Source organism: Tenebrio molitor, chromosome 5 (assembly GCF_963966145.1).
Source record: "Tenebrio molitor chromosome 5, icTenMoli1.1, whole genome shotgun sequence".
NCBI classification, from domain to species: domain Eukaryota; kingdom Metazoa; phylum Arthropoda; class Insecta; order Coleoptera; family Tenebrionidae; genus Tenebrio; species Tenebrio molitor.
This window is the reverse complement of record NC_091050.1, coordinates 25,413,951-25,428,531: the sequence shown is the minus strand read 5'-3', so window position 1 is coordinate 25,428,531 and position 14,581 is coordinate 25,413,951. Positions and strand designations below refer to the sequence as shown.

Below are 14,581 nucleotides of genomic sequence, written 5' to 3'. Positions count from 1 at the left end.
GTTGTGTTATTTTAGACGTTTTTTACTAGTATTGTTTTAAAATTTAGCAAAACTTGAGTCACGGCATAGCTGGATGTAAAATTTCTTGGTCACATGGAGCGTAAAATCACATCGTCGGTCGCGTCATACATTGTACATTTTTATTTCTGCACTTTCACTTTTATCAGAAGCGTTATCAGATTGATCCCCGTAATAAAAATATATCATTTCGAAACATTTTTTTCAGACAAGATAAGAGTCGTAATTTTTCCTTTCCTTTCAATTTTGCCAACAAACTGTCAAATTTCTTGCAACCCGATTTCCGACCAGTCTAAACGTTTGCCAAGCAGGAAAGTTGCGTCGTAAGCGGATACTGCAGTCTTAATTTTAGTTCGGCAATTACGGGCAATAACGCCGTTTCCTTATTGACACCGGGTGTTTAGGAAAGAAAAGTTAAGAGAGGCCGGAAAGTGACCGTCATCACTATCAGACAACAAAACACTCACATAAGAGATCCAGATGAGGAACGGCTTTTGCAGCACCGGCTCCAGCAAAATCACCAACCAACAACAAAATGAAGCACGCAATCCTGAACTGTCAATCCAGTGTTAAACAAAAATTATCCAAAAAAAAAAACTACGCACTAACAGTAGCCTTCGTTTTCGTGTCGAGCTCAACGAAAAAAATTCAAACGGAAAAAATAAAGAAATCCAAGCGTCGTGGTGAACAATGAAGTCAAAACTCCCGGCGCCTGTGTCCTGGACGTCGTTCGAACGCACTTTTCGTTATTTTTCAAAAGAATTTTTCACTGTAACAAGCTATTCGGACACCTTGCGAAGACGTGTCGTGGCATATAACAGCACGCAACTTACTAGATGGGAGACTGTTTGTAGTTTTATTTATAATACGATATTTGTAATTTTATTTCTTTACGATAACGTAGTGTACAGTATACAGTGTGTTTGGTGTATGTGTGCGTCTCTCGAAACTGACACACAGACTGGTTCTGAGAAAGCGTCGCGGGCAAGCTAAGCGGTCAGGCGATAGCGAGGGACTGCTCGCCTGCCGGTCGCGACATGAGCGTCGCGTTTTCGCGTCCGGGGACGGCGCAGGCGTGCACCGGGGGAGGACAACGGGGGGCGAGTTGCGCAATTCCCGCAACCCCCCCTGGATACGCCGCGCCACCGACACTAATTACGGAAGGCCCTGCCGGACCGCCGTCGCCGATGAAATCCGCCGGACGCGGGATTTTCCCTGACACACACACACACTGCCGCCACCGCCGCCGCCGATGACGACGAGATTTCCCGATTACGACGCCGCCCACGAAACCACCCTCACCCAAAGTCGTATTAAGTAAGCACGAAATTTTAACTGAGGCCGCTCCGAATCGCTCGAGAGAAAAAAAGGGTAGGAAAATTGCCCCATCAAATTCTCCAATAAACCAGCAAGGAAGGTAAAAGAGGTGCGGGGGCAGATGGGAGAGTTCCCCGGTACCGGCGACGAAATATGTAACTTCTAGAGTTTCATCTTTTTTTAATATCTCGAATTTAAGGCGGATTAAAGCTGTGACAGTAATGGATTTAGAGAAAAGACATAAGACGGAAAAAGGATAAATTCTATATATTTTTTTAATTGGCTTCGCAGCGGAAAATTGCAAGCCCTCAGACCGCTTCCTCCAGGTTTTCCCGGCACTTAATTTATTAAATTTATTTTTACTGGTTCGACAGAAATTCGGAGAAATATTGGTAAATACAGGAAATTAAAAAAGAAACACATCCTGCAAAAATGAAATTTTTAGGTGGTAAGCCACATTTTACAACGCATCAATCATTCAATTTTAAACGGTAGGTAAATGTTTTACTTTCCTTTTACTAAATCTAATTATTTTAACTAGAGTAACATCATCGAGACTAATTTATTAACCACTGCAATTTATTTATAAATGGGATATTTTAAAAAGTCTGACGCTCTTGATTTCATCGGATGTCATACACCAACTAGCGGGTGTTCATTTAAATTCCTACTCAAAGTTGGCGTTGAAGAATCGATTGTGAACGCACAGCGGATTACAGATCACAAATCAGGTGTTTAAATCTAACCTCACTTTTTGCGCTGTTTGTGTTTTTACTCTGCGACAGACAAGTGGTGCGTTCACAATCGACTCTTTAAAGCCAACTTTGAGGAGAATTTTAAATGAACACCCACCCGACACTTAAAATATTACTTTAAACAGTACTAAACAGAAAATTCTTAGTCACTTTGACCGATCAATTTGCTATTTTCATCTGCAATTGTTTAAATGTCTTCGCCAAAACATTTTAACATAATAACATGTGTATTAATATTTAAAAGGAATATATGTTCATGTTGTAGTCTGAATATAAAGAAATTACTTTTTTGAAGACGAAAGTAATGCATATAACTAAATAGTATATAATTATTTATTAAAATTTAACATAAAATAACATTTTTAATTTACAATGCGAAAATGTCCGATAATAATACGGAATCTGGAAAAGTGCCCCGAATGCTTGCAGCGTTTCCACGTTGAATGGCAAGGGAAATCCTCTCAAAAAGGATTTTCTTAGATTTTGAATCCCCTGATTCCGCGATAAGTCGGTCTCCGATGACATTAATGAAATCTATTGTTTCTTTGCACCAAGGGCCTAAGGTTTCAAAGGCTAAACCTTTAAATATGTAGTTTGACGAAATAATTGAACGATATTTGTTATGTTTGCGTTTGCAAGCCATTTCAGCGGCAAAACCTGAGACTTCAGATGTTTTCAATACGTAACTGTCTGCAAGTGTATCTACGACAGTAACGTCCCAAACCAAAGGTTGACCTTTATTCCACGGTACTAAAGTCATCCCATCAGGGCGTTTTCCGTCATCACGAGATAGTCCGTTTGGTTCTAAAGTTGAATTAACATGAATAGAAGTCAAAGACCGGTTGATAATAGAATTAATTTCAGTGTGTCTTGAAAATCTACCACTGCTTTTGGAACAACTTAGACCGTGAATACCAATTTCATCAACTTTCGCATTGCATTTGCAAATATGAGGTGTACAAAGATTACAACCCAATCTTAAACCAATACAAACTAAATTACTTTTCAAAAATTCTACTCGAAATTCTAAAATGTATACTAAAATTAGCATAGGTACTTAAAAACTCATCCTTGAATTGAAAAACTTGGATTTAACTTTTAAACTGTACCTTACGTAATTAACCAATAGATACAAATGAAACCAACACGCGTCCTAAAACAACTACGACTAAAGAAAATGTATTAGTTTTGGAGATGAATCCGTATGGGCCAGTTTACAGAAGCGAAATTAAGTTAATCGTAAGCAAATGCAAAATTAACTGAACACGTGATCAGATTGAACCAATCGAAGTTTCGGATTCATGGGTTAATCGCGCATTAAAATTTAATTCGAATTAAATATTTAATTTTCTTTATATAAACTGGCCCTTAGTCTTCTCTGATTGATACACTTTAGTTGTAACATGTTAGTACATAGATTTAGTAGATTTCTAGGTATACAATTAATGTTAGTTCTGAACATTTTATAAACTAAGGGCCAGTTTACAGAAGCGAAATTAAGTTAATCGTAATCAAATGCGAGATTAACTTAACACGTGATCAGATTGAACCAATCGAAGTTTCAAATTCATGGGTTAATCGCGCATTAAAATTAAATTCGAATTTCTATGTATAAACTGCCCCTAAATTTTTTAAAGATGTAGGTATGTATAAACAGCAACTTTTACAACCCATTTTTTAAGTTCATTAAAAATGTTTTGTCAGATTTCTGGTGACATTTTGTTGTAACTTGCAAACATGTTTACACGAATCATCAACACACAACTTCCTACAACTTTTGTATTAAAGGTTTTGTTGGAAAATAATTAGGCGAGTCAATATCCGAGGATTTTTTTTTTTTACTGTTACACGTAAAGTGCCTATGTACCAAAGTCCATTCTACACCCATGCCGATCTTTTAAAAAAATATACGTTTAAAATCTATAAATATTTTTTGCAAAAGATAATTGAAGAATAAAGCCAACGTAATTTTTTATGGTCCACATTTTGGTTAACATTTTATAATTCAATTAAACATTTTATACTTAAAGGTAAATACATGACGGATTTTTTCGGAAGTTGAGCCAAACAACTGAAATTATACTCTTAAGTACTTGCACAACTAAATTATGATAAGTGTTTTATTATCACTTATAATATCCCTAGTGCATTGATTATTTCCGGAAATTTTTTCGAATGCATTTCTAAAACGTATTAATTAGCCCGAGTGGAACACGAGGGCTAATTACGTTTTGGAAATGCATGAGAATAAAATTTCCGGATATTAATCAATGCACGAGGGCATATTCGGTAAGAAAATCGCAACGACACGGACATTATGCTTCTTCAATTATAAATTTTTAAATCGTACGACACTCATTAAAGACCAATAGAAAAATTAGTTCACGAGCCATAACCAAGATAACAACAAAATAAATGATTTTGATTGGCTGAAAAAATTTCCACTTATTAATCACAGTTAGGTTGGTCTACCTACAAAAAATTTCCAAGAAATTTTTTTGTTGCCATGGTTATGGCTCGTGAACTAATTTTTCTATTGGTCATTAATGAGTGTCGTACGATTTTCAATATAATCATAAAGTTTTGTTTCTTTTTCTTTTTCGATGTAATTAAAACTTATTTTGTAAAACTATTATCAAAAAATTCCGCCCGTTAACAAGTTATTTACTCGTAATTAACGAAATTAAAAAAAGATTCTATTTCTGAAAACATTTACAAAAATGTGAACGGTTGCGATGTGTTTATTTAGTGACGTGTAAGAAAATGGATGTCATGTCTGCCAAAAAAATACATTGCCGCCTTTTTTAAAACTAATTAATTAAATTATTAATTAATAATATAAAAGCAATTAAATTTTTAAATTAATATACGCACAGTATTGTTGGCGTTTCGAAATTATAACAAGTACAAATATCAAGACCTATTATAAACGAAATTATTACCAATGTAATATTAATGATGATAGTCAATACCTCATAATAAAGAAGAAATTGACAAAATATGTTTTTCAAAAGAACATTCTATAAAAAAAGTTCCAAACAATTTGATGTAATTATCTGTCGGAGCTTTTATATATTCGAACCGACATTTAAAGCTAACACCATCGTATTAATAATTATTTAGCCATTCATCCCGCGGGCGCTGTCAATATAAAATCGATTCAAAGCTGAGAATTAATTAATAGTCATAAAGCTTTCTAAATCAGTCCGCTATTTTAACTGAATAAATTTAAATAAGCGGAGGAAGGTGATAACAAATTCGTTCTACGCTCTTCCTTGAACTTTAAATAATAATGGAATTTTTTGAGTAATACCTACATTTCCTTCGTCGTTTAAAATACAGAGTGTAATGTCATTCCAACCTCTAATAAAATATATTTAGAAACATTGAGTACGTTTATGTTCTGTCTATTATTTTTGGCATTGTTTCTACATCTTATGTTAAACCTATTTTGACGCCACCAATGACTTAAACATGCCTATAATTAAATACTACCCAACAATACAAAAATGCTAACAAAGTATCTTATACATCACAGACAACAATCAATAGACGTCATAAACTGTTTAATTTTTAACCGTACATTTAGCACCTATCATATTTTGCCATCACAAAGATCAACACCTTTCTCATCTGTTGTAATAACTTTCAAATTGAAACGTTTTTATTAGTTACTAAAAAGGGTAACTAAAGCATGGACATCATTAACGAATGAGAATTGTTTAATTGGTGCTTGTCATTTAATAAAAAATATATAATTCCTACTTTCCTAAAATGTTCTTTCAAATTATATTTTCGTTGTCACAACTGACGGAAAGCGGAGAATTCTCAAAATTAATGTCGTAGGTTGTTCAATTATTTTTGAACAATAACAGTTCATCGCATCCCACGTCGTGTTTATATTTATACAAATCGTGAATTGCTCTATCGATTAAAATTATATTTTCGCTATTGTTTATCTATCGATGACTAAGCGAAATGAATAATTTATAATGGCCACTATCGTCAACGATTTATTCACACTTTAAGAGCGCCACGGTTTCCTTTGAGGGATCTTCGTTTACAGATTCGTTGCATAACATCGACTTTACTTTTTCCACCCGTGGATGTATTTGCAAGATAGTTAAATGGAATGCGTGTTTATATCTGTTCTTGTTATCTCTCCGAGCTTTTCCTCTATAAATATCGTTATCTTCTTTGCAAAACCATTTACTTATGGAAATCGGTCTTATCGCATATCTTAGCAGGGAAGTCCGCCGTCACTTTTGTCATCTATTTGACATTTTAAACGCATTTTTACTGGAGGAACAGCACAGGCGCGACTTAAGCAATTGTGCAATCGCGATGACAGGTCATATTGAAAAAACAACGTGTCCATTTTTTTTTACAGGAAACCCCACGATCCAGTTAGGAGTCAAGCCGGAAGCGAGCACGCCCAATCAAAGCTTCTCAACAAAAAAGTTGACAAACAAAGAGTTCAAAAAACCGAACTTTTCCTTTCAAGTTCATACAGTCAAGTGGCCGTTTCTGATACATGCTTTGTGCCGGGCTCCGGAGGTAGAGAGGAAACACTTCGTGAACGAGCACGGGGAAGCTTGGGAGAGTTTTTGTTCTAGTGCAACAAGTAAGCTATTGTTGAATATCCCTGTACACATTTTCTGAACGAAAACAATACGGCAAAAAGGCAAGTGTTTTTCCTAAAAATTCCGGACGATTTCAGGTGGAAAAAGACCGCCTCTGACGGACACACTCCCACGATCCTTTCTCTCGGAATGAAATGTTTTAATTGGAAAAGCCTCCATCCTTGATGACGAAAGTACATACTTCACGAAAAAAAAACTGCCGCACTCCGAACGTTCTCAGTTATATTATTTTGCCCGGCAACTTCATATCTAGTTTATTTACAGATACGAAAATAGAACAGAAAAGTAAACATTTTTTCCAGTTAGATTTAATGTCGCAATTTGAATGTTCTCCTCTCTTTGCACACAAGCAATCGACATAATAAATTTAACTCCAGTCTAGTGGACACCGGGCGTACGACGCGACGATTGAACAAAGTCAATTAAGGTAACTCTGTTTTCAAATGCACTCTCGCAGACAATCACAAAAAGTTAAATTAGTTGTTGAAGAAAAAGCATTACATCCTAGGAAGCGACAGAATCCATAGTCATTTTCATTTTCATCTGAACGTTGATGTAACTAACGCCTTGACATGTTAACTACCACAGCCAACGATGCATGAACGATGTAAAGACATGTCATGTCTGTAATATGTCTGCACACCACATAACACAATTAATATGACTACCATTAATATTCCCATACAAATCCCTGTCAATTTTACACACATTCGTCCGCAAACTCCTACCAATCATTCTTTCACCGAATTAAAAACAAATTTTGTATGACAATGGACATAATTTGAACTGATTCGTAATTTTTGAATATCTGTAATTATGAAAAGAAGACATGTTTAAAATCTAACTTTTATCAAAGACTTTTTAAAATGTAAGATCTTAAGATTAAAATTGGCAACTAATGGTTCATCTGTAAGATGTGACCACACAAACCTGCCGGTGATAATGATTATTAGAAACTTGGTACAGAAACCTCAATACGATGCAATTCATAGAAGAGGGCATGAGATATTGTGAAATGGAAACCAAAAGCCTGTTAAACACTGGAAAAGGAAAGAGATGCATAATGACCACCTTCGTTGACTAATAAGAGAGGCGGCATGGTTGTTACGGCGCACCGTGTCTCAAAGTCTCTCTTGGCTCCTTGCATCAGCTCATAGGAAAATTAAACGGCTTAGAAACGGTTATTTATGAATCATTCGGGTTTATACCCAATTTGGCGCTGAAATGTAACTCCGGTGGCCATGATCCCTGAATACGTGCATGATGTTGCTCTATTAACTCTGCACTTTACACGAAAAATGTCTGGTTCGATTATGGGAAGCAAAAAAAAAACCGACAGCACCATTTCAAACATCCTGAATTGGTACAGTCTTCAATATGACTTCACAATCGACTAACAACATTAATTTACGACTTTCATTAAAAGTAATAATTTCATATGAAACGTGACTCCGGAGCCGTTTATAATCGCCACGATTCGCCTGTTAAAACATCTGTGATATGGTTTCAATACTTTTATTTTCCAGTATAAGGAAGAAACATTATAGAGTTGGAAGTTTTACAATAATCCAACTTTATGTGGCAAATACATCATGGAATAACGAACTTCGAACTTTTAAATTTATAATAACTTCAGGGTTGACTTTTTTTATTATTACGCCTCTCTGCTCGTATCTTCGTCCGCGTTATATCAAATAGGTTCTCCGAAATGAAGTGAAAAAACCAACAGTCTTCTCTTTTGTAACCCCACTGACTGCGGAATGAAAGACATCCGACCGATATTTTATACATTTTAAGCACACAAATTAAATAACCTTCGAGTTATAAAAAAAACACGCGCCCGCGTTACAATGCGAAATTAACAATTACTGCAAAATTAACAACCACTGTCCGTTCAACCGTTCTTCTCAACAATAAAGTTGGGAGCGCCATTAACAATGCCCCGAAAAAAACACCATTTGGTGTGCCTGGAAAATTGACTACGACAATCCGATAAATTGCACAGACAATAAAGACTATTGGTTCAAAACTTACTCTGAAACTACCGTATTTACTCCACATCATCGAATGAGCTGAATGAATTTGTCAAGGTTTTGCAAGTGTGTAATGTGTTTGATCCATTTTTGAAACACATATGTACTTCACCTAAACAATCTTGCACGTCAATCAACTTTAAAATTAACATGGGTTTTCTTATTTACGCTAATTTCATGTCTTAGTTTGAAAAAAATTTAAAACAATTGACAGAAAAGTGAATTTCTTGTTTAACGTTGTAGGTAAACTGTCACTTTAAACATGAAATAGTATTAGCCTTTTTTCTATTTTTATTATTTTTCTACATATTATAAATAGGACATACGAGTAGGTATGTAGTTATTTGTCCATCAATGCCAAAAAGTGCATTTTTTTCTCGGTCTGATTTTTCTAGCCAAGGAGCAGCCGTAACTTGAAAACAGGCGAGGACAAAAGGCATTTTTTTGGCAGAGGTGCACATTAAATTTTTTAGGCGACCGCACGATACGAACTACAAAGCAAAAGACATCATTGGAAAAATTACAAATTTATTTTGTATCTACCTTTTTCAAATTGATAACTTTATTAATACATATGTATTAACTATTTTTTTGTACATAGTATTTGTTATCAGCTTGACAACAAAACTAGAAATTTACTATCTGCAATACACTTATGTACTTATTTACACAATTTATGGTGACAATTATCGGTTTTGTCGGTTTCGTTGCTAACTTACTAAACGGTCAGCGTCCGAAAAATGGTGACTTTTCGTCCGCTTGTGAGTGCATAAAATTATCGTTTTCATTCTGGGTGCCTCAAAAATTAATACTAAAACAAGCGTTAATTTTTAATTTGGAAAAGGGCCTAGCAACAGAATAAGAAACCTAAATAGCAAAGTATTATTAGTTTCGAACAAGTAATTACAGCATTTTCTTGGAAGCCCATAAATGTATTTTTAATTTATAAAAGGCATGTACATACCAGAATAGGAAAAATATGGGACTGATTTTATTCAACATCAGACTTAAAAGCGTACGTCGAAAGAACTTGCCACTTTTTCAAATCCCTAGAACAATGTAGAATTTTTTATTCAACAAAAACTTGATCCAAATATAATTTTGGTTAAAATTTTTATTAGTAGGCGAATAAGGAAATGAAACCTGAAAGATAATACAATTTGTCAAAACAAATAAGTACATACACTAATTTCCATTTAAACATAAAGTGGTGAATAACAGAAAATACATAGCATCATTCGCAAATTTTAGCACGACTACTCAATGATAATTTTTATCAACACATGGGGTCACATTCTCAATATTTTCTGTCTCACCAGTCACATCAAATTTGCATGTAGGGTTTAATGTGTACGTAATTTAGATATTTATATCATTATGAGACACGATAAAACTGTTAAAAGTTGCTTTTAAAAACTGAACAATGACTTCAGTTCAAATTCCTAAAATTATAAGGTCAGACACAATCTGCGACAGAAGTTGTGTTTTTATTTATGTTTAAGTCTTTATTAAAGTTATCAACTCATTTTAGATTTAATTCTATCTTTCACAATTGATGTGAACAAACAGGAGAATTTAACTTCTTTCACTCAAGGCCGCAACATACCGCGAAGGTTGCTCAGGGGTATGTGAGCAAGGAGTATGGCACATAGAGGTTTTCTCACGATTATCTCGTTTTACCGGTAAGAAATGCCACCCGCCGTATAAGATTTCCGTCTGGACTAATTCAGTACGAGGGGATTTGACAGAGTAATTAAAGACCAAACCCTTGCGGTGGCAGCTCAGCTCATACGACAAGACTGCAAACCATTTTCCCATGATATTACCATATTTTTTTTAGGACTTCAGTCCTACTATTATAATCACCCTGTGTACGATTAATTCAATTTCCCTCATTTTTCCCCCGTTCCATGACGATGGTCTCTTTTAAATAAGAATACCTCGACAGCGTGGAGATAGGTGCATCTCTTGGAGACTGAGCAAAAGTTTGCGCCCATTGTCCAAAAGATGAAACAGCTGACCGGGTGCTGGTCAACGCTTCCTAAAACTGGTCTCGCAGACTCCCAACCGGTTCAGATGCGGATTACGAGCAACTTTACTCTCTCGATATACAAAAAGAAGACGTCGTAAATTAATGCGGTGTAGACGGTTGAAATTCGCCAAGGAAAAATGCGCGCCTGCTTCGGTAGCGCAACCGAAGCAGAATTCTTTTAATAATGTATTAATTCAAATCTGGAATCTACGGCTGAAATTGTGGGAACCCGGCTCGGTCTCACAGTGAATCTTCTAAGCTTTCACCTGGAAAGCTCATTCCGTGCGCCCGAAATTTTCATATTCTGCACCACAATCAGACGTCCGGGGTGACCAATAGATTACCATAAAATTCAAGATTGTAGCAACGTGAAAAACAAAATTTATATTACATCATCGGTGCGATTTGAAAACGGGTCATGTAATAATAGGCGTGCTAACATGAGCCATTAACTGTCGAATAATGGACATTGTCTGCAAAGAGGAACCAACAAAGGTGCTAATGACATCAACAACGTGTACGAAAATTAAACGTTATACCGGTTTTGCGATTATGATACTTTTGCAACTTCAACATGATGCAAAAGCAACGAAGGCAACGTCTACTTCTAACTGCACTTTGACTTTTCTCTTATGTGCAATAGAAGGCGCTTCAGGATAAAGATACGGCTGGCTCGGCCGATTGAAATGATAAAAGTAAGTGATATTATCTTTATAGCCTCTAATTTGTTTATGCTTTAGTGATTCAGACCTTAATTACTAAATCCTTGAGAAGTCTTAGATTTTATATATCACTGTGTCAAATGTAATAGTATTACCTTTAACATTGTGTTAAAATTAAACCCTAGCCGATAAATGATTAATAGCTTTAGATATTTTACGAAAATATCTAAACCAAAAATTCACAAAAAAAAATAAAAAAACCTCGAAAAAAAACGCTACTATCGTCTATGTTCTATGTTTTGCGCTAAACATTGGCGGCATATCTGCGCAATCCCACATGTTATTATTTGTCATTTGTTTTTCCAGCTACGTTAATTTGGTTATTACATTGTAACGCAATGCATTTTGAAAGCTTTTCGCTTGGTGCTCGTCATTTGTTTCAAAAGTTAGTGTTATTTTTTTATGTGAAGTTATACTTGTGATACATTGTTGTTTTCAGAATTAAAATCTCAATCAGAATTACTAAAAAAAAATATGTAATCCCATTTGAAAAAAAAATGTTTCGACAGTTTAGTCTTGAAGCCCTTGGAGCTATACTTACGTGAATTTATTAAGCCGTTTTGTAGCCTACTAACAACCATTTGATTTGGTGTATAGATAATTAAAATCCTCCGATAAATAAGGGAGCTATGGACTCGTTTGTTTTTTTTGGGCACACCTGTATAATAAGTAAAGGAGACTGTACTTAATTAGCATAATTAATTCCCCAATGTCGCAGATTATAAAATAATATTCATACAATTCGTCACTTTCCTGCAAATACACAACAAATGTAAACATCAAAGCCTTGTGTACCTTTCTGACATTTATCTACTAAGTAAATAATTCGCAAACTCACTTAGTTTGAAGAACACTGCACCTAAAACGTCAAAGTGTATGACATATCAGTTTTGTACACAGAGAATTTTTATCGTCGACTTCGCAATTCAAACTGATTTTAAAAACTTTATAAAATTTGACAATGATCTCTGATTATTATATTTGTAAAATTTTCTGAAAGAATCGAATACTGTTCATGCGTCATCATAAATAACAAGATTATACAGTGTATTACTCAATCTGTGCCATTTATCGACTATCGACAGATCTATCTTTTTGGCAAAATAGTTGGCTTGGTGAGCACCGACGGTGCACACGAGTTCCCGTCAGCATAATATTTTATACCTGGGCTTGGACATAGGCCCTTTAATCCTGCACACGAATTCCCGTCAAGGCAAAAATGCACCACAAATTCTAGACTCGAATTCCCGTCAGAAAAAAATCTTGGTTATTGAAAGCACTGTTACGAATTACGAAAGTAAGATTCAATGATGAATCTTCTATGTTCTGAAGTAAAAACCATTTTTGCATTAAAATTTGGTTAATAGTGACAGTTGTTTGACGTTTATTAGCTGACTTAGCACAGATACGAAAAATCTGACACTGTCAAAGTCACAGCCGCCCCTTATCTAAGTATATAATTGTTTATCAAAGAGTATTTGTAACTTTTTAAAATTTAAAAAAATTTTTTTTGGTCCACGTACCTAATGGTAAACAACAATGGTACCTGGCAACGGCCAGAAGGGTAGGTAAGTAAGGGATTGAAGCGCTCTTTTACCTTTGACGGGAACTCGAGTTATGGATTAGATCAGTTGATAATTACCTGACGGGAATTCTTGCATTACTTTATGACAAGAAATAAGTCAGACGGGAATTCGAGTGCGCCCAGCACCGAACATGTTATGGATGTTCCGCTATTATAACATCGCTGGGGGGAACGAAATATTTGCGAGTTGTATATAAATAGACCCGGGGCAGAGACCAATAATAAACTGCCTAGAATCGACATTCGTTCGTTCTGATAATAACAACGAATTATTTTATCTAACAAGCAGCGTGAGACGTACCACCGACAGCCGTAAAGATCTATCTATTCGTACACCGATACTCCAGGGAATAAAAATCTAATGCAATTTCAACTTTGTGCATTGCTTCGAAAAATCCATCGTTTCCGAAATACAAATGATCAGTCCCACCGTAAAATATTGGCACGAATCAAACCACACAATTTTGAATACCCTGATGCACTTGTGGTGTTACATCGAGACTTGGCAGTAAATCTTGGCACGCTAAAGGTCATTTGGTCACCGGCGCTTGGCAAGTTTCACATAGTCTTCGTAAGTGACATACTGACACCATGTGGTGCATTCAGTGCTACGGGCAAAAGCATAACTTTCTTGATTGATCAGGTTTCCAATCAGTGAGGAAAACTTGACAGGTCTCAATTTAACAGCATGGGAGTGATTTACGTGTTGCTTTCTTGGCGCTCTAATCAATCGCACACACCATTCTTGTTGGCCATAGAGTAACTGTAATGCAACCCTTGAACGTGTCTATCTATTTGTATAAATTCGTGAATAGACATTATCATCATTAACCGAGATCATTAAACGCGGGTAGCGTAATAGCTAGCCAATATAACGTCAGAACCTGTTTCGGGCAAAATTAAATGCAGAGGGGCCCCTTTGAGTTCGTGAGGGAACTTTTTATGTAGCTAGTGTGCTTTAATGTAAAACAGTTTTTTTTTCCGTTGCAACATGAGCCCATAAAATTTTATTTTGTGTTGGCTGATTTATTAAACTGTCTGAAAATTGGCTCGTACCTTTTTAATAAGAAAGCGTGTTTTACATGTCAATGTAAAAAAACCAATCAGGTTCCGTTTATGTCCTGGCAGGAACGGTTCCTAAATTTCGGTATTCTCCTAAATTCGCATGTTAGATGAGTATCTGTAGACACAGTGCGTGGCTAGTCAGTCAGATAAGAATTCTTCACCTGCCCTACCGAGACATTCGCGACATCTGCTCAAAGGACATCTGTGTTTGCATTTTCGAACAATCTGCGTAGTAAATTTACTTTACCCTTAAATACGCTAAGCGTACATACTCCCTCGCGTATTCGATAGTACCTTCAAGTGAAACTTATTTTGACCGTGAGGTAAATTTCGTACTTGCACTAATAATAAATTCAAGAGTGTAGTATTGAATCCTTTTCTAGGAAACGTAACTTACTCCTATGCATTACA

General features: G+C 35.6%; 1 protein-coding gene across 23 annotated transcripts in view; it reads right to left on the bottom strand.

Annotated features, from left to right (window-relative positions):
• Positions 1-14,581, bottom strand: part of mbl (muscleblind) — a 157,115-nt gene that overhangs the window by 130,913 nt on the left and 11,621 nt on the right. Inside the window, exon 1 of one of the 23 annotated variants that reach the window (XM_069048154.1) lies at positions 486-1,045. The exons of the other annotated variants lie outside the window; for them this stretch is intronic. The gene's annotated coding sequence lies outside the window, so the exon portion shown is untranslated. Of the gene's footprint in view, positions 1-485; positions 1,046-14,581 lie in introns of those variants that run through there. 23 annotated transcript variants of the gene reach the window in all.